The sequence below is a fragment of the Heptranchias perlo genome, chromosome 4 (genome assembly GCF_035084215.1).
Source record: "Heptranchias perlo isolate sHepPer1 chromosome 4, sHepPer1.hap1, whole genome shotgun sequence".
NCBI lineage: Eukaryota > Metazoa > Chordata > Chondrichthyes > Hexanchiformes > Hexanchidae > Heptranchias > Heptranchias perlo.
In genome coordinates this window covers 113870563-113892001 of record NC_090328.1, presented here as the reverse complement: position 1 = coordinate 113892001, position 21439 = coordinate 113870563, and positions in this window count along the sequence as shown.

The following is a 21439-nucleotide window of genomic DNA, read 5'->3' as shown; positions in this document are numbered from 1 at the left end:
AGCTGAATTAAACTGGATAAACCACAATATGAAACCTATTTCCAGATAAAGTTGTAAATTAGATCTTTATCTATTGTTACGAGTGGAAATAAAACAATGAAAAGCAGTTTTAAAGCTTCACACACAATTATAGCAATGTAAATATTGACCAAAGAGTTGCTGAGTCATTTGAGAGGTTTCTTGAATTTTGCCTTTAAGCAGTTTTAGATTAGTAGATTAATGTATAAATGATGAATATTAATACAGTTTGCAGAAATAGAAAATGTGTAATTTTCATGCTTTATGGGTGAGCTGGGTCCTTTGACTGGTCTATTTCCTGACTATCAGTCTTTCATTGTCAAGCACTGAAGGGTAACACTTAACAACAACAACTTGCATTTATATAGCATCTTTAATGTAGTAAAACGTCCCAAGGCGCTTCACAGGAGCGATTATCAAACAAAATTTGACACCGAACCTCATAAGGAGATATTAGGACAGGTGACCAAAAGCTTGGTCAAAGAGGTAGGTTTTCAGGAGCCTCTTAAAAGGAGGAGAGAGTGGTAGAGAGGCAGAGAGGTTTAGGGAGGGAATTCCAGAGCTTAGGACCCAGGCAGCTGAAGGCACGGCCGCCAATGGTGGAATAATGAAAATCGGGAATGCGCAAGAGGCCAGAATTGGAGGGTTGTAGGGCTGGAGGAGGTTACAGAGATAGGGAGGGGCGAGGCCATGGAGGGATTTGAAAACAAGGATAAGAATTTTAAAATCGAGGCATTGCCGGACCGTGATCCAATGTTGGTCAGTGAGCACAGGGGGTGATGGGTGAACGGGACTTGGTGCGAGTTAGGATACGGGCAGAGTTTTGGATGAGCTCAAGTTTACGGAGGGTGCAAGGTGGGAGGCCGGCCAGGAGAGCATTGGAATAGTCAAGAAGCAGATATAGATTGCACCGCTATACTTTACTGTGGCCTGGTACATATATAAATTAGAACTGAGCAAATGCTGTAAAAGTTACTCACTACTTGAAGAGTAGAACTTTTTTAAAAAACTGACCTAACATAACATTTCACTCACCAAAAATTCCAAATCAGACTTCAATCAGTGGAAATAAGCCATAAAAAGGAATAAGATATGTCTTCAGTGGCAACAAGATGCTGGTTAGTAGAGATGGAGAGATCTTCAACTGGCCACACAGGATCAGCTCGAGCAAGAAAGCAGAAAAAACACAACTATGAAGGGCTGGAGCTGAAGGAAGAAACACACTGATGATTCTCACCAGTTGTTTTATGTTTTAGCCTCACCAAAGCTTCAAAGCAACTCACTCTTGGCCAGTTGGTGAGTGGAATTTGCAGCCAGGGTGTAATTTAACACAACACCACCAGGCTGTTCAACCAGTCTTTAAACGCCCATAGCTTCACTTAACATAGCGCACAGTAAATTGAGTCCTGAGTACAGCACAGTGAACAATGCCCTTAAGTCAATATTATCCCCATGGCCTCATTGGTAAAGCTGACGAATATGGCGTCATAATGGATTGTCCAATGAAAGAAATTTTAAGGATATTTTAAGGAAATTTTAACAGAATAAAGGGAGTTGTCATGATTTAAAAAGCTGACCAGCATATTGATGGGCATTTTGATAATACATTAGTGTAATTTCCTACGGGGTTGAAAATGGGGTAGTCATGACCAAGTCTTCAGGTGAAGCGGGTGGGGGGGCAGGGTTTAGATGGCAGGAGATGATTGGATCAGGGCACGCAGACAAAATTCACCATCTATAGGGCTCAAAAATTCACTCTTCTTCCAAATAGTGCCATGGAAACTGTTACATCCACTAAGAGGGCAGACGGAGCCTTGGTTTAAAGTTTCATCCAAAAGACAGCACCTCTGTGCAGGAAACATCAGTCAGGATTATGTGCTCAATTCTCTGGAGTGGGACTTGAACCCACAACCTTCTGACTCAGAGGTGAGAGTGTTACCCACTGAACCACAGCAGACACCTCTAGACAGGTAAAGGGGAATGGCAGGAGATAGTATGTACGATGGAGTTATCAAGGTGACATTCTATTTGAACCACCCAACCACACTGCTCAAATGACGCCTGGTGTGCCAGATATGTCAGTGTCCAGTACCAAGCAGACACCACGGTATCAGACAGGCAGTCAGCAGTAGCAGGGCTCTCTCATGCCCCAACACAAGGCGATATTGGATCATCTCAACTACAACAACGTGCATTTGTATATCACCTTTACGGTAGAAAAATGTCCCAAGGCATTTCACAGAGGCGTAATCAGAAATAAATGTGCCTCGAGACAAAGAAGACGATATTAGGAGGTATGATCAAAAGCTTGGTGAAAGAGTTGGGTTTTAGATGGTCTTAATGGAGGAGAGGGAGGTGGCAAGGTGGAGGGGCTTTGGCAGAAAATTACATAAGAACATAAGAAATAGGAGCAGGAGTAGGCCATACGGCCCCTCGAGCCTGCTTTGCCAGTTAATAAGATCCATGGCTGATTTTCGACCTCAACTCCACTTTCCCACCCGATCTCCATATCCCTTGATTCCCTTAATGTCCAAAAACCTATCAATCTCAGTTTTGAATATACTCAACGACTGAGCATCCACAGCCCTCTGGGGTAGAGGAGTCCAAAGATTCACCACCCTCTGAATGAAGAAACTTTTCCTCATCTTGGTCCTAAATGTCCAACCCTTTATCTTGAGACTGTGACCCCTAGTTCTAGACTAAGCAGCCAGGGGAAATAACCTCTCTGAATCTACCCTGTAAAACCCTCTTAAGAATCTTATATGTTTCAATGAGGTCACCTCTCATACTTGTAAACTCCAGAGAGTATAGGCCCATTTTACTCAATCTCTCCTCATAACCCTCTCATCCCGGGAATCAATCTAGTGAACCTTTGTTGCACCCCCTCTAAGGCGAGTATATCCTTAGGTAAGGAGACCCAAACTGTACACAGTGCTTCAGGTGAGGTCTCACCAGAGCCCTATATAATTGCAGCAAGACTTTCTCACTCTTATACTCCAATCCTCTGCAACCTCCCAGAAGCCAGTCTTCAGCCAATTCGATTCACTCCACGTGATATCAAGAAATGGCTGAGTGCACTGGATACAGCAAAGGCTATGGGCCCCGACAACATCCCGGCTGTAGTGCTGAAGACTTGTGCTCCAAAACTAGCCACACCTCTAGCCAAACTGTTCCAGTACAGCTACAACACTGGCATCTACCCGGCAATGTGGAAAATTACCCAGGTATGTCCTGTCCACAAAAACACAAAAAGCAGGACAAATCCAATCCAGCCAATTACCGCCCCATCAGTCTACTCTCAATCATCAGCAAAGTGATGGAAGGTGTCGTCGACAGTGCTATCAAGCGGCACTTACTCACCAATAACCTGCTCACCGATGCTCAGTTTGGGTTCCGCCAGGACCACTCGGCTCCAGACCTCATTATAGCCTTGGTCCAAACATGGACAAAAGAGACGAATTCCAGAGGTGAGGTGAGAGTAACTGCCCTTGACATCAAGGCAGCATTTGACCGAGTGTGGCACCAAGTCAATGGGAATCGGGGGAAAACTCTCCAGTGGCTGGAGTCATACCTAGCACAAAGGAAGATGGTAGTGGTTGTTGGAGGCCAATCATCTCAGCCCCAGGACATTGCTGCAGGAGTTCCTCAGGGCAGTGTCTGAGGCCCAACCATCTTCAGCTGCTTCATCAATGACCTTCCCTCCATCATAAGGTCAGAAATGGGGATGTTCGCTGATGATTGCACAGTGTTCAGTTCCATTTGCAACCCCTCAGGTAATGAAGCAGTCCATGCCTGCATGCAGCAAGACCTGGACAACATCCAGGCTTGGGCTGATAAGTGACATTTGCGCCAGACAAGTGCCAGGCAATGACCACCTCCAACAAGAGAGAGTCTAACCACCTCCTCTTGACATTCAACGGCATTACCATCGCTGAATCCCCCACCATCAACATCCTAGGGGTCACCATTGACCAGAAATTTAACTGGACCAGCCATATAAATACTGTGGCTAGAAGAGCAGGTCAGAGGCTGGGTATTCTACAGCGAGTGACCACTTCCTGACTCCCCAAAGCCTTTCCACCATCTACAAGGCACAAGTCAGGAGTGTGATAGAATACTCTCCACTTGCCTGGATGAGTGCAGCTCCAACAACACTCAAGAAGCTCGACACCATCCAGGACAAAGCACTCCTTTTGATTGGCACCCCATCCACCACCCTAAACATTCACTCCCTTCACCACCGACGCACCGTGGTTGCAGTGTGTACCATCCACAGGATGCACTGCAGCAACTCGCCAAGGCTTCTTCAACAGCACCTCCCAAACCCGCAATCTCTACCACCTAGAAAGAGAAAGGCAGCAGGCACATGGGAACAACACCACCTGCACGTTCCCCTCCAAGTCACACACCATCCCGACTTGGAAATATATTGCAATTCCTTCATCATCACTGGGTCAAAATCCTGGAACTCCCTTCCTAACAGCACTGTGGGAGAACCTTCACCACACGGACTGCAGCGGTTCAAGAAGGCAGCTCACCACCACCTGCTGGAGGGCAATTAGGGATGGGCAATAAATGCTGGCCTTGCCAGTGATGCCCACATTCCATGAATGAATAAAAAAAATTGTCAAACATGATTTCCCTTTCATAAAACCATGTTGACTCTGCCTAATCATATTATGATTTTCCAAGTGCCCTGTTACTAAATCCGTAATAATAGATTCTAGCATTTTCCCGACGACTGATGACAGGCTAACTGGCCTATAGTTCCCTGTTTTCTCTCTCCCTCCTTTCTTGAATAGTGGGGTTAGATTTGCTACCTTCCAATCCACAGTGACCATTCTAGAATATAGGGAATTCTGGAAGATCAAAACTAGGCATCCACTATCTCTGCATCCACCTCTTTTCGAACCATTGGATGTCGGCCATCAGGTCCAGGGGATTTGTCGGCTTTAGACAGAGTATTAGGCCTAGGTAGTTGAAGACATGGCTGCCAATGGTGGGGTAAAGGGGAGGGGGTGGGGGATGCACAAAAGGTCAGATGAAGGAAGAGAACAGCCCAAAAAATTGCACACTGACACCCAGTAATCTGTCACCATGCTTCCTAGGGGGCAATCACTTAGATAAAGAGTTAGGTTAGATAGTAGATTACATGCACCAAACAATTCACAATGAGGAAGCACTAAGACAGACTTAGTATTAGGGTAAATAAATGGGTTTCTTTTATTTCAACTGTGTTTTCAGAGTTCAATTGGGATGAAGTGGAAAAATAGCAGTAGAGAAATGGATTGGCACCCATGGTACTCCAGGTAGTGGACAATGGTGGGGGTGGCGCATTGGTCCATTTTATTGGATACATGTGAAAGGGTTATTTGCACATTGTGCTGAACAGGCACTTAGTTGAAAGACTTAAGTAAAGCCTCCTGTAAGAATTTTCCTGTCGCATCGATGGTTCAGCAGACCTTTCAGGGTCCCTCGTCACCACTGGTTGAAGCAGGACCTCTTCTTCCACCTACTGCATGGTAATCCGTCTTTGAATGGCTGATTGTGCGATCCCTGCTCACTTAGTTGGTGCTAATGCTACCAACGCATCTGATCGTATGATCAGTCCCAAAGCAGCAAGTTCTAAAGACACCATGGTATAAATTTCTCCAATTGCCTAAAGCTATTGGCTCAAGAACAGATCAGGCAAATTGCCAGATGTATGTATTGGTGCGATGAGCACAATTTTCTCTTAGTCTGGGCTTAGTGGTCTAGTGAAAAGCAAGCCACAACTCTATTGAAATATTCCAATTTAATGAAATGAAGTCCAGCATTGTCTGTTCGGGCTGTGGTTGAGCTGGGGGTTCCTTTGCCTGTCGGAGTCTGGATCTAAGAGAAGCTCCACAATCACTGAAGCTCAAGGCCTGGAGCCTGTTCCCCCCCATACCTTTAAGTGACCGCATGCCTTTAATATTCCCAGCACTCTCCCATCTCTCTCGCAAGCTCCTTGTGACTGGCCTAAAGATGGGGGGGTTTGCTCCGAGTAGTTAATTAGGGCCAATCTAGAACAATCCCAGAAGACTAGCCCTGCTATAGGTCGGTGAGGGTTATGCGTCACGCACTGTGTGATCACTGGATTTACACGCCTCGCGGAAGAACTGGTCCAATGTTTCAGTTTGTTGACTACTTCAGAAACTAAAAAATTGCGCACTTTAACGCTGAAAATTTTCCCTTATTTCAGCTGAAGATTTCTCTTCATATAATCTCTCCGTCATCGCAAGCAGTCTTCAGTTAGTTTTCGATATGTGGAGAGTTTAACAGTTTGCCCAATCCTTCCCTTAGCATCATGATTTCCATAGTCTTTAGGATCATTTAAATCAAACAAAGAGCAATATTTTCCTCTATGGGCAGCTTTTAAATAAAAAGATGTCAGTAAACCAGTAACTAGCAGTAGTTAGCAGTAAATGGGGGAAAATTCCAATCTGGCCCTGGGTGTATCTCTGGTGTAAGTGCCAGAGGGGAGCTGGAAAATGGGATGGGATCTGGTCCTGCTGGGATCTGCCCCATTCAGAGGAGGCCAGGAAATTCAGAGGGAAGCTTGGTGACTCTTCCCCCCCCCCCCCCCACCCCATCCCCCATCCCCTGTCTCCTCCACTGTCACCCATCCCTCATCCCCAGTCCTGCCCACATCAAGGGGACGTGGCTAGGTTAGCTCCCGGGCTGTCCCTGGAAATTCAGCCTAGTCCATCTTCTGATCAGCCCAATGGAACCGACATCTTCCATTCTGGGCCTTCCAAAGCATCAGAAAATGCAGAGGGAGCAGGTGATCCATCGCAGAGGAGGATTATGAGATTGAGCCTGATTGTTCCTCCTGAGGGAGCTGCAGAATCAGGTCACCCTGTATGTGGGAACATTAGAAACTTAAGAAATAGGAGTAGGAGTAGGCCATACGCCCCACTCAAGCCTGCTCAATCATTCAATAAGATCATGGCTGATCATCAAACTCAACTCCACTGTTGGTTGTTCCTTGGCCTCCTGTGGTGTGTCAGAGGGGCCTGGCACCACTCCGGCTTCTGCAAGGACAGATACCATTGATGCCCCATTGGCGGCCACCCCAAATATGTTAATGCCCCCTCCCCGCCATTTGGGTCAGGGTTCACAATGGGCTGTAGGGACAGCCAGGAGTTACGATCTATTGCACTTCCACCATTGGCGGGGGCCTCTTGGAACGTAAGGCCCAATGTGTTTTTCTTCTGTTCTTTCCTCTCGGTGTCTCACTAACGCGCTAAAATGTTTTTGTAAAAGTTACCCTAAGAGAAAAAGCCCAAAACATTAACCTGCCTTTTCTCTTTTCAGATTCTAATTTTCAGCTTTCATTCCAGTTTTCCTGCATTTGTTCATTTTCTTTTTATCTCAAAGCTATTAGTCTGTATTTCAAAAGCTTTTGTAGAAACTATAATCCTCAAAGGGTCTCAAATATTTCGAGGGCCCAACTCACACCTCAAATGTCCAGGTCTGTACAGGAGAACTCTCCGCCAGGCCTCACATTCTTCAAAGATGATGTCATGATGGACATTCCTTCCTCTGGTCCCACTTGACAGAACTGGCGACTTTAAGAGCTCAGTTTACCGTGCATATTTTACTAATTCCAGATGATTATTGTCAAGGTTCCCAGATTTATAGACTGAGATGAATCCATCACTAAATTCCTCTGGGGTGGCAAAACACTGAAGGGGCTCCAGCTTCCCAAAATGGGCAAAGGCTTAACTTTCCACAACAGGAAATATTATCAGAGCTCCGGTGACTTGATTATACAGCCAACGGTCCTTCTGCCCCCAATAACTGGTCACTGTATGAAGTCCACAACAAACGACCATTTGCCAATTGGCGATCTGCCCTTTTATTTTCAGCAAGCAAGGCTGCCCCCTGGCATATACATCTCCACCCCTAATGCTCCTAACCTTGCAAACAATGTAGGTATTTCACATTTCCACTTACTGAATGGACAGACCATTCAATATTTAATGTGATGCAGTCCAGATTTCCTCTCCACTAGTATTTCTGGAGCTTTTGAAAAAGTGGCTGTCAAAGGACGAAAGAGAGAGTTGCTGAGCTGATTTCAGGTACGTTTGTTCAACTCAAAGTGAACATTTGTCTCCTTACTTTTTTTTGATACTTATTTCTATCAAAAAAACCTCTCGTCCTGCTAATCAGGCTATTGACATCTTCTTTAAGATAAACAATGAAAACTCCTTTAGGACAAAAAAAATGGTAAAAGAAACCAGTCTCACTATTAAATCTGTTTATTGGAATATGCTGTTGTCTATTAGGCAACTCTGGTCAGATACCATTGAGACACAGACTAATGGTTTGTATAAGAGTTGGACAGGGGCATGTACTGCATCAACCCATAACAGATCAAAAGAAGGCAAAACCCTCCATGATTTTGAATACCTCTATCAAATCTCCCCTTAACCACTTCTGCTCTTAGGAGAACAATCCCAGCTTCTCCAGTTTCTCCACATAACTAAAGTCCCTCATCCCTGGTACCATTCTAGTAAATCTTTTCTGCACCCTCTCTAAGGCCTTCGCATCCTTCCTAAAGTGTGGTGCCCAGAATTGAACACAATACTCCAGTTGAGGCCTAACTAGTGTTTTATAAAGGTTTAGCATAACTTCCTTGCTTTTGTACTCCATGCCTCTTTTAATAAAGCCCAGGATCCCATATGCTTTTTTAACAACCTTCTCAATTTGTCCTGCCACCTTCAAAGATTTGTGTACATACACCCCCAGGTCTCACTGTTCCTGCAGCCTCTTTAAAATTGACTTATTTAGTTTATATTGCCTCTCCTCATTTTCCCTACCAAAATGTGTCACTTCACACTTCTCTGTTAAATTTCAACTACCATGTGTCTGCCTATTTCACCAGTCTATGTCCTCCTGAAGTCTGTTACTATCCTCCATATTGTTTACTACATTTCTGAGTTTCTGCAAACTTTGAAATTATACCCTCTATACCCACGTCCAGGTCATTAATATATATCAAAAAGATCCCTGGGGAACACCACTGTATACTTCCCTCCAGTCTGAAAAACAACCGTTCTCCACTACTCTCTGCTTTCTGTCCCCGAGCCAATTTTGTATCCAAACTGCCACTGTCTCTTTAATCCAATGGGCTTTAATTTTGCCAAGTATATTATGTGGTGCTTCATCAAATGCCTTTTGAAAGTCCATTTACACATTAACCGCACTACCCTTATCAACCCTCTCCGTTACTTCATCAAAGAACTCAATCAAGTTAGTCAAACATGATTTTCCTTTAACAAATTCATGCTGACTTTCATTTATTAGCCCATACTTTTCCAAGTGCCAATTAATGTCTCTAAAAGTTTCCCCACCACTGTTGTTAGGCTGACTGGCCTGTAATAACCGGGTTTATCCTTCTCCCCTTTTTTGAACATGGGTATAACATTTGCAATCCTCTAGACTTCCGGCACCATCCCCATATCTATGGAGGATTGGAAGATTGTGGCCAGAGCCTCCGCAATTTCCACCCTTACTTCCCTCAGTAACCTTGGATGCATCGAATCTGGATTGAGTGACTTTTCTACTTTGAGTACTGCCAATATTTTAAGTATTTCCTCTTTATCCTATCCAATATCATGACTACCTCCTCCTTTACTGCTACAATGGCAGCATCCTCTTCTCTAGTGAAGACCGATGCAAAGTATTCATTCAGTACCTCAGCCTTGCCCTCTGCCTCCACAAAAAGATCTCCTTTTTTGTCCCTAATCAGTCCCACGCATCCTTTGACTACCCTTTTACTATTTATATGTTTATAAAAGACTTTTGGGTTCCCTTTTATGTTAGCCGCTAATCTATTCTCATACCCTCTCTTTGCCCCTCTTATTCCCTTTTTTAGATCTCCTCTGTACTTCCTATATTCAGCCTGGTTCTCTACTCTATTATGAACCTTACATTTGCCATGAGCCTCCCTTTCCTGTTTCATTTTAATCTCTGTATCTTTAGTCATCCAGGGAGCTCTAGCTTTGAATGTCCTTCCTTTCCCCCTCGTAGGAATGTGTCTACTCTGTACCTGAACCAATTCCTCCTTGAAGGCCTCCCATTGTTCAATTACTGTTTTGCTAGTTATCAATTTTTGATTACAATCCACCTGGGCAAGATCCCTTTTTAACTCACTGAAATTTGCCCTCCTACAGTTAAGCATTTTTGCACTTGATTAAGAACATAAGAAATAGGAGCAAGAGTAGGCCATATGGCCCCTCAAGCCTGCTTTGCCATTCAATCAGATCATGGCTGACCTTCAACCTCAACTCTACTTTCCCGCCCGATCCCCATATCCCTTGATTCCCTTAGACTCCAAAAATCTATCGATCTCAATCTTGAATAAACCCAACGACTGAGCATCCACAGCCCTCTAGGGTAAAGAATTCCATAGTTGTTCCTTGTCCTTTTCCATAACTATTCTAAACCTAACGATATTGAGATCACTGTTCCCCGAGTGCTCCCCCACTGAAACATGCTCCATCTGCCCCATTTCATTCTCCAGAACTAGATCCAGCACGGTTTCCTTCCTGGTTGGGCTGGAAACACACTGTTCCAGAAAGTTCTCTTGTAAACATTTCAGGAATTTCTCCCCCTCTTTGCCCTTTACACTGTTACTGTCCCAGTCTATATTGGGATAATTGAAGTCCCCCATTATCATTACACTACAGTCCTTGCATCTTTCTATAATTTGCCTGCAAATTTGCTCCTCTATCTCCTTCCCACTATTTGGTGGCCTATAGTATACACCCAGTGGCGTAACAGCTCCTCTATTGTTCCTTAATTGTAACCAAATAGATTCTGTCTTTGACCCCTGAACTACACCATCCTTTTCCAGTGATAAAACAGTTTCTTTGAACAATACTGCCACCAACCCCCTCCTTTCTTTCCTTTTCTATCTTTCCTGAATACCTTGTAGCCAGGAATATTAAGTCCCCAATCCTCCCCTTCTTTAAGCCAGGTCTCTGTTATTGGCACTTTATCATAATCCCATGCGGCTACTTGAGCCTGCAGCTCATCAACCTTATTAACCATGCTACATGCATTTACGCACATGCACACCAATCTCATCTTAGTCTGCCTTGCATTTTACTCCGGTCTTATCCCTCCTATTTCTGAACTATTCTTTATTCTAGTGCTATTTGTCTCTCCCAGTCCTCTGTGCACCTTGTGTCTCCTCTCTGATGTTTCATCCGGCTGCCGATCCCCCTGCCAAATTAGTTTGAACCCTCCCCCACAGCACTAGTTAACCTCCCCACGAGGACATTGGTCCCGGCTCAGTTGAGGTGCAACCCATCCATCTTGAACAGATCCCTCCTTCCCCAGAACTGGTCCCAATGCCCCAGGAATCTGAACCCCTCCGTCCTGCCACTACCATTGCTCCAGCCACGCATTAACCTGTCCTATCCTACATTCCTATACTCACTAGCGCATGGCACCGTATGTAATCCAGAGATTACTACCTTTCAGGTCCTGTTTTGTAACTTCCTCCCTAGCTCCTGAAACTCTGACTGCAGGAGCTCGACCCATTTCCTTCCTATGTCATTGGTTCCCACATGGACCACGACTTCTGGCTGTTCCCCTTCCCTCCTCAAAATGTTCTGCACGCTCTCAGTGATGTCCTTTACCCTAGCACCAGGGAGGCAACACATCATGTGGGACTCGCATTGGCGGTTGCAGAAACACCTGTGTATCTCCCTGACTATCGCATCCCATAGAACAACTGCACTTCTTTTGCCCGCCCCGTGCAGCCGAATCTCCCATGGTGCCATGGATTTGCTCCTAACTGCACTCCCCTGAAGTGTCAAAACCTTCATTGGTATTCAACACTGTGAGTGCCATACTCCCAGAGGACTCCTGCACTGCCTGCCTGTTCCTCCAAGTCTGTCTGGTGGTCACCCATTCCCTCTCTACCTGAACTCTCTGTAGATTATTGTTGAGAACAGCTGATCAAACCCTGGATTATACTAATTTCGGTTCACAATCCTCATGAAGATTATACAGATTCTATTAAAGGCTATGCCCAGCTCTAGAGGCCTCCATTTCAGGCTTGCACTTGTGTAAAAGTCTAGACTAGCTCTTGCAGTTTGCTGCCATGCCCCATTTTGATGGAGGTATAAAGGCATTGTTCCCCTCACCAAATATACTATATGGAAAAAGTGATGTATGCTTAATTGGGTTAAATTTGAATTAATATGGACCCCTTTTCTAGATTAACTTTCCATGAATATGTTTTTTCTCATTTAGCCAACCCTCGATGGATTGACCCCCTCCCCTATTTTTCCCCCTTCAACTGCTGTCCATGATGAATTCACCACCTCTATTTACAGTGGTTCACATTATCCTTTGTTGCTTGTCTTATGACACTGCTGTTCATTTTATTGTCTGCTCATCTGATGTGTGTTTTATTTTGTCTCAGTGTATAAAAATATCCATTTTGGTCTTTTGTCCACTTTTGCCTTGTATCTGCGTAACTGTGGCCGGACATTGCAATCCCATTTACAACAATGTGACCTTGTTTTCCCAACTCTAATACAGTAAATTTACTGAAACAAGATATTGCATGACTGACAGAAAAATACAAACCCACACATTTGTGGTATTATTTTCCACAGAGTGATCTTCTCTGGATTCTCATGACTTTTAGTTAATTAGTAGTCTTTCATATGGGATTGCGTCAAAAACTACATCACAGGGCTATCTACTTTATTTGTAATGTCCTCAACAACATTGAGGAAGTTTCTGAGGTCGGATATTCCTCTTCTAAATCCATTCTGGCTGTTTCTTATTAATGTTTTGCTCTGCATCTTATTTCACATGTCGTTAATGTTGGAATAATGGCCTGAGTTTGCCTGGGTCATCCTTTCGAGTGTTTAAGTACATATTTAAATCATGTCTTTGTCAGACAACCCAAAGACAAATACACAGAAGCCATTGAAGAAAAGCTTGAGTAAACGGTAAATGTAAAGGGCACAGTGCATTTAAAAACAAATATTTCAACTGCATTGAACGCAAGCTATGATGGTCATGGCATGGAACTGAAAGGTCTTCTTACATTTCCACAATATTTTCAGTGTATAAATTTAATGCATCCCTTGTGAAGCATAAGATGTCAGCAGTATAAACGTGTCATGTGTCACTGAATTTTTTGCTTAATTTTCCAGAATATTCCACTTTATCTCGACTCACCGACCATATTAATAGGGTATCAGGTTCAGCCCCTCTTCCTCACTCTGAAACAGATATGGAAATCAATACAGCATCTCTCCGCTGTGACTAGCTCAGGGCTACAAAGGGCTGCGACAAATGTTTTGTGTTCTGTTCGACTGGTAACATATAACAGGAGCGTTAACCCTCTAGGGCTTGTGTTTCCATGTCTGACCAGGGCTCGGAATATGACCACACACTGGGAAATGTTATCAATATATATGCAACTTTCATGAAGTAGGATTGTGACTGACTGAGCACTGTGCTAAATTCCGTCACAAGTACCGCTTGTCTCATAGCATTTTCTATTTTTCCCAGTTAAATATAATTTATAAAAGCAAATAGAATCCATTAACAATATTAACAAAATTATTTTAAACCTATGAGCGGTTTTGATAGAGCAGATCGAGAGAAACGGTTTCCACTGGCAGGAGGGTCGGTAACCAGAGGACACAGATTTAAGGCAAAAGAACCTTGGGGGAAATTAGGAGAAATATTTTTATGCAGCGAGTTGTTATGACCTGGAATGCGCTGCCTGAAAGGGTGGTGGAAGCAGATTCAATAGTAACTTTCAAAAGGGAATTGGATAAATACTTGAAGGGGAAAAATTTGCAGGGCTATGGGGACAGAGCAGGGGAGTGAGACTAATTGGATAGCTCTTTCAAAGAGCCGGCACAGAGACAATGGGCCAAATGGCCTCCTTCTGTACTGTACGATTATATGATTCTACCTGTGTTTTTTTATTTTTAATCTTTACGCTGATTTCCTATCATGAAGATGCCACAGACCCTTACGCCTCAAGAGAGATACACTTTCTTGTTTAAAAGAATGGCTGCCCCATTGTTAGGTCTCCATTTTCTTTCCATACTTTACATTTTCCACGTCATGGGGTACTTCCCAACCAAAGGGACGGAAACAATTTCTTTTCAGGTCTCTTCCTCATGAATGGATCTGGGAGCTTAGTGGTAAAGCAGTTCATAGATTAAAATACTGAGTCCCCCCGTTTTCTCTCATCTGTAACTAAATGAAATCTCTCTCAACCTGCATCGGTAGCATCACTAACCACTAAAATCACTGGGACCATTAAAATAATGGGAATCACTAAAATAACGGGGATCAATAATATCACTGTATAATTTTTTTTGGTTTAATACTATTCAGACTTTCTAAATGGAGATAAACTTTATGCATGTGAAGAGAAGCAAGTGCCTTGTGGGCACAAGAGGGCTGATTCCTCAGTCCTGGACAGAAGGCACACAACCAGTGCAGCGAGGGCAGGGAATTGGAAGTGGAGAGGCCTTTGCAGTAATCCCTTTCAGGGCTGTAATTCTCGGCTCTTTATTAGAGAATGCAGAATGCTCGCTGTGCAAGGCTCAAGCTGCACGGTGAGCTTATTCAAATTATTTGAAGTTGGCTGACCCCACTAAATCGACCAAGGTCAGAGGGCCACTCCAGCAATGAATGTGCACGGCAGTGCAAAGATCACAGCTCGTTCCCTCCCCCTCAACAGGGAAATCATTCCCTAAAGTTTGGCCAAATCAGCCAGGGATTTAGGAGCCATGCAGAAGCTTTAGGATACAGATATGATCTAAGGCATATCCAAGATAAATTTCTCCCTTTTCTCTTTTTGCACCAAAACTTTAAGTGGCAGCCTCCTGGCTCAGAGCCCCACCCTTACTTGCCTCACCCTCCACAGCCTTTCTTATCTGGTGGATGGACTGTGTGTCCCCACCTCTGTACTGTTGCAATTGGCAAGTATCTGTTTTGGTAATCTCAGTCAAGCACTGCTCGAGATTGGTTGGATCACACCGGAGCACTGGGGATACGGAGCTCATCATCGCGAGCAGCTGCTGAGTCACACTCAGCTGCAACAATACTAAAGGGACTGAAGGTCAATACAAACGGTTTGCTTATTCTGTTTGATGCACAATAAAATACAAAACCCAAGTAATAAAATGTTAAAAAATGTGGGTGACATTTAACAGTTTGGGGTTGAATGGGTGATTGTTCAGAAGTTAGACTGTCACCCTCAATATCTGGTACGAGGCCCAATACTCACCAATATCATTAGCTGCTTCTCTTTTCAGACACTGTTTCCACCCCACCCCCATCAAAACGATCATAATAACCTGGCTCCTTAAAAAGGCCTTGTCTAAATTCCTCTGTCTTCCTCCAACCAACATCCCATCTCCAATCTGCCTTTCCTCTCCAAGCCTTTTTGACGGTGTTATTGCAGACTCCTTGTCCACATCTCTCACCATTCCCTCTTCAAATCTCTTCATCTGATTTCTGTCCCGCCCCCAATACTGAGATCAACAGAGTCAAAGTCACTAATCGCATTCTACGTGACCGTGACGGCAGTCCATCATCCCTCCTCATCCTCTGACACTTCTTTGTGACTTTTCACACAGTTGACCACACCATCCTTCCCTACTACTTCTCATCTATGGTCCATATTGTATTGCCCTCGTATGGCTCCATTTTTACCTATCTCAATGCAGTCAGTACACAGCCCTCAGTGGTTGATCCTCTCATGCTTGCACAGGTACCTCTAATGTGCCTCAAAGTTCCATCCTTGATGGCCTCCTATTCCTCATCTATTTGTTTCCCCTTAGATTTCATATGTATGCTGATGATAGCCAGTTTCACCTCTTCACTTCTGCCCTTGGTTTCATGACCGTCATTGTCTGACCATCCGTCAGTCTGTCTGATGTCAGGCCAAGGTTTAGCCAGAGCTTTTTAGAGCTCAAGACTGGCGAGACTGAAGCTATCCTGTTCAGCCCTCACTATAAAATCTGTCCCTTAGCCCCCGATCCCATTCCTCTTTACTGGAGCTCAAGCTCTTCCACCTGGTGTCCTACTCAACCCTGAGCAGAGCTTCAAACCCCATGTCCCGGCCATGAGCTCTCTTGATCGCTGTCCATTATTGCATCAATGCCAATTCATCATCCTGGTCTACAAACCTCCCCACAGACTCACTCCATCCTTCCTTGTAATGGCCTCCACCCCTACCCTCCGCTCTTGTATGTCGAGTTCCCTCTCCCTCCACTCAATCATTGGCACCAGAGCTTACATAGGTACAGGAGGAGGCCATTCAGCCATTCAGTTCCACCATTCAGTCAGATCATGGCTGATCTGTATCTGAACTCCATCTACCCACCTTGGTTCCGTAACCCTTAATACCCTTACCTAACAAAAATCTATCAATCTCAGTTTTGAAATTTTCAATTGACCCCCAGCCTCAACAGCTTTTTGGGGGAGAGAGTTCCAGATTTCCACTACCCTTCGTGTGAAGAAATGCTTCCGGTCATCACCCCTGAACGGCTTCACTCCAATCTTAAGGTTATGCCCCCTTGTTCTAGTTTCTCCCACCAGAAGAAATAGTTTCTCTCTATCGACACTATCAAATCCTTTAATCATCTTAAACACCTCAATTAGATCACTCCTTAATCTTCGAGGGAATACAAGCCTAGTCTTTGCAACCTGTCCTCGTAATTTTAACCTTTTAGACCCGGTATCATTCTGATGAATCTGTGCTGCACCCCCTCCAAGGCCAATGTATTTTTATGTAACTCTATAACATTGCTTCTCATTCACCTTCTTCAGGGCAAAGAGCTCAAGCTTCTTCATGACTTAGTCCTCTGACACTAGAGGTCAAGCCTCACCACCCTTCCCTGAATTACTTCTAGGGATTATGTGGTTGATTCTTAATTGCCCTCTGAAATGGCCTAGTAAGCCACTCAGTTGTAAAATCTCGCTACGAAAAGTCATAAGAATAAAACCGAACGGACCACCCGGCATCGGACCACTAGGCACCGGACACGACAAAGGCAAACCAAGCCTAGTTGACCCCACAAAGTCCTCCTCACTAACATCTGGGGACTTGTGACAAAATTGGGAGAGCTGTCCCACAGACGAGTCAAGCAACAGCCTGACACAGCCGTACTCACAGAATCATACCTTTCAGCCAACGTCCCAGACTCTTCCATCACCATCCCTGGGTATGTCCTGTCCCACCGGCAGGACAGACCCACCAGAGGTGGCGGTACAGTGATATACAGTCAGGAGGGAGTGGCCCTGGGAGTCCTCAACATTGACTCTGGACCCCATGAAATCTCATGGCATCAGGTCAAACATGGGCAAGGAAACCTCCTGCTGATTACCACCTACCGTCCTCCCTCAGCTGATGAATCAGTCCTCCTCCATGTTGAGCACCACTTGGAGGAAGCACAGAGTAGCAAGGGCACAAAATGTACTCTGGGTGGGGGACTTCAATGTCCATCACCAAGAGTGGCTCGGTAGCACCACTACTGACCGAGCTGGCCGAGTCCTGAAGGACATAGCTGCCAGACTGGGCCTGTGGCAGGTGGTGAGCGGACCAACTCGAGGGAAAAACTTACTTGACCTCGTCCTCACCAATCTACCTGTCGCAAATGCATCTGTCCATGACAGTATTGGTAGGAGTGACCACCGCACAGTCCTCGTGGAGACGAAGTCCCATCTGCGCACTGAGGATACCATCCAACATGTTGTGTGGCACTACCACCGTTCTAAATGGGATAGATTCAGAACAGATCAAGCAGCTCAAAACTGGGCATCCATGAGGCGCTGTGGGCCATCAGCAGCAGCAGAATTGTATTCCAGCACAATCTGTAACCTCATGGCCTGGCATATTCCTCACTCTACCATTACCAACAAGCCAGGGGATCAACCCTGGTTCAATGAGGAGTGTAGAAGAGCATGCCAGGAGCAGCACCAGGCGTACCTAAACATGAGGTGCAACCTGGTGAAGCTACAACTCAGGACTACATGCATGCTAAACAGCGGAAGCAACATGCTATAGACAGAGCTAAGCGATTCCTCAACCAACGGATTAGATCAAAGCTCTGCAGTCCTGCCACATCCAGTCGTGAATGGTGGTGGACAATTAAACAACTAACGGGAGGAGGAGGCTCTGTGAACATCCCCATCCTCAATGATGGCAGATTCCAGCATGTGAGTGCAAAAGACAAGGCTGAAGCATTTGCAACCACCTTCAGCCAGAAGTGCGGAGTGGGTGATCCACCTCGGCCTCCTCCCGATATCCACACCATCACAGAAGCCAGTCTTCAGCCAATTTGATTCACTCCACGTGATATTAAGAAACTGCTGACTGCACTGGAAACAGCAAAGGCTGTGGGCCCCAACAACATCCCAGCTGTAGTGCTGAAGACTTGTGCTCGAGAACTAGCTGCTCCTCCAGCCAAGCTGTTCCAGTACAGCTACAACACTGGCATCTACCCGACAATGTGGAAAATTACCCAGGTATGTCCTGTCCACAAAAAGCAGGACAAATCCAATCCGGCCAATTAACGCCCCATCAGTCTCCTCTCAATCATCAGCAAAGTGATGGAAGGTGTCGTCGACAGTGCTATCAAGCGGCACTTACTCACCAATAACATGCTCACTGATGCTCAGTTTGGGTTCCGCCAGGACCACTCTGCTCCAGACCTCATTACAGCCTTGGTCCAAACATGGACAAAAGAGCTGAATTCCAGAGGTGAGGTGAGAGTGACTGCCCTTGACATCAAGGCAGCATTTGACAGAGTGTGGCACCAAGGAGCCCCAGTAAAATTGAAGCAAATGGGAGTCAGGGGGAAAACTTTCCAGTGGCTTGAGTCATACCTAGCACAAAGGAAGATGGTAGTCGTTGTTGGAGGCCAATCATCTCAGCCCCAGGACATTGCTGCAGGAGTTCCTCGGGGCAGTGTCCTAGGCCCAACCATCTTCAGCTGCTTCATCAATGACCTTCCCTCCATCATAAGTTCAGAAATGGGGATGTTCGCTGATGATTGCACAGTGGTCAGTTCCATTTGCAACCCCTCAAATAATGAAGCAGTCCGAGCCCGTATGCATGTAGAAGATCATGCCAGGAGCAGCACCAGGCGTACCTAAAAATTAGGTGCCAACCTGGTGAAGCTACAACTCAGGACTACATGGACTACATCCAGGCTTGGGCTCATAAGTGGCAAGTAACATTCGCGCCAGATAATGACCATCTCCAACAAGAGAGATTCTAAACACCTCCCCTTGACATTCAACGGCATTACCATCGCCAAATCCCCCACCATCAACATCCTGGGGGTCACCATTGACCAGAAACTTAACTGGACCAGCCATATAAATACTGTGGCTACAAGAGCAGGTCAGAGGCTGGGTATTCTGCAGCGAGTGACTCACCTCCTGACTCCCCAAAGTCTTTCCACCATCGAAAAGGCACAAGTCAGGAGTGTGATGGAATACTCTCCACTTGCCTGGATCAGTGCAGCTCCAACAACACTCAAGAAGCTCGACACCATCCAAGATAAAGCAGCCCGCTTGATTGGCACCCCATCCACCACCCTAAACATTCACTCCCTTCACCATCGGCGCCCAGTGGCTGCAGTGTGTACTATCCACAGGATGCACTGCAGCAACTCGCCAAGGCTTCTTCGACAGCACCTCCCAAACCCACGACCTCTACCACCTAGAAGGACAAGAGCAGCAGGCACATGGGAAAAACACCACCTGCACGTTCCCCTCCAAGTCACACACCATCCTGACTTGGAAATATATCGCCGTTCCTTCATCGTCGCTGGGTCAAAATCCTGGAACTCCCTACCTAACAGCACTGTGGGAGAACCGTCACCACACGGACTGCAGCGGTTCAAGAAGGCGGCTCACCATCACCTTCTCAAGGGCAATTAGGGATGGGCAATAAATGCTGGCCTCGCCAGTGACGCCCACATCCCATGATCGAATAAAAAAAAAGGCCCATCTCTTGTGCATCAGTGACCAGAATTGAACACGGTATTCAATCTGCTGCTTGACAAATTCCACTGTACAAAGTGAGTCAGTTTGATTAGGAGTATTTTAACTTAATTTATACTTTTAAGAGGGTAGAAATGTTATTATAAAAGTATATAGTGGAGTTGGTGAAGAACTATCACAGCCCAGAACTTTTTTGTCGAACTTGAATGACGCTGGAGATGGTTCTGGGACCTGATGGATTCCTGGCGACATGTTCTGAGACCTGATTGGTTCTTGGCCCTGGGATCTGATTGGTTGAATGGAGATGTTGCCGGGACACTGGTTTCTGGGATCTGATTGGTTGAAAGGGTAGTGGTCTCCGATTGGTGGAAGGGGAAGGTCTCATATGATACTTAACACATGACACTGTGACACTGCATTCACACTGACTCCAGTTTTGTTCAATGACCTGGATAGATTGAATCTGTGGAAGTGCAGTAACCAGGATTAACAAGCTTTTAAAGAGTCATTGGCTGGGAATTTCCTCATGGCCACTCCCGCTGGAAGCATGACCAAAATTCTGTTTGCGTGTGTAGCTGGGGTTCCTGCTGGAGCAACTCCGAGGAAATTCCCGTGGGAAAGAGTTTGGCGAACTTCACTTTGATTGGGAAGGGTTTGCCATTTTGACCCTATCAAGCGGCACTTACTCACCAATAACCTGCTCACCGATGCTTAGTTTGGGTTCCGCCAGAGCCACTCGGCTCCAGACCTCATTACAGCCTTGGTCCAAACATGGACAAAAGAGCTGAATTCCAGAGGTGAGGTGAGAGTGATTGCCCTTGACATTAAGGCAGCATTCGACTGAGTGTGGCACCAAGGACTGACCTGATGAAGGAGGAAAGCTCCGAAAGCTTGTGATTTAAAATAAAACTGTTGGACTATAACCTGGTGTTGTGCAAGTCATTACATTTGTCCACCCCAGTCCATCTCCATATCATAGTAAAATTGAAGTCAATGGGAATCAGGGGGAAAACTCTCCAGTCGCTGGAGTCATACCTAGCACAAAGGAAGATGGTAGTGGTTGTTGGAGGCCAATCATCTCAGCCCCAGGACATTGCTGCAGGAGTTCCTCAGTGACCTTGGCCCAACCATCTTCAGCTGCTTCATCAATGACCTTCCCTCCATCATAAGGTCAGAAATGGGGATGTTCGCTGATGATTGCACAGTTTTCAGTTCCATTTGCAACCCCTCATCTGATGATGCAGTCCGAGTCCGCATGCAGCAAGACCTGGACAACATCCAGGCTTAGGCTGATAAGTGGCAAGTAACATTCGCGCCAGACAAGTGCCAGGCAATGACCATCTCTAATAGGAGAGAGTCTAACCACCTCCCCTTGACA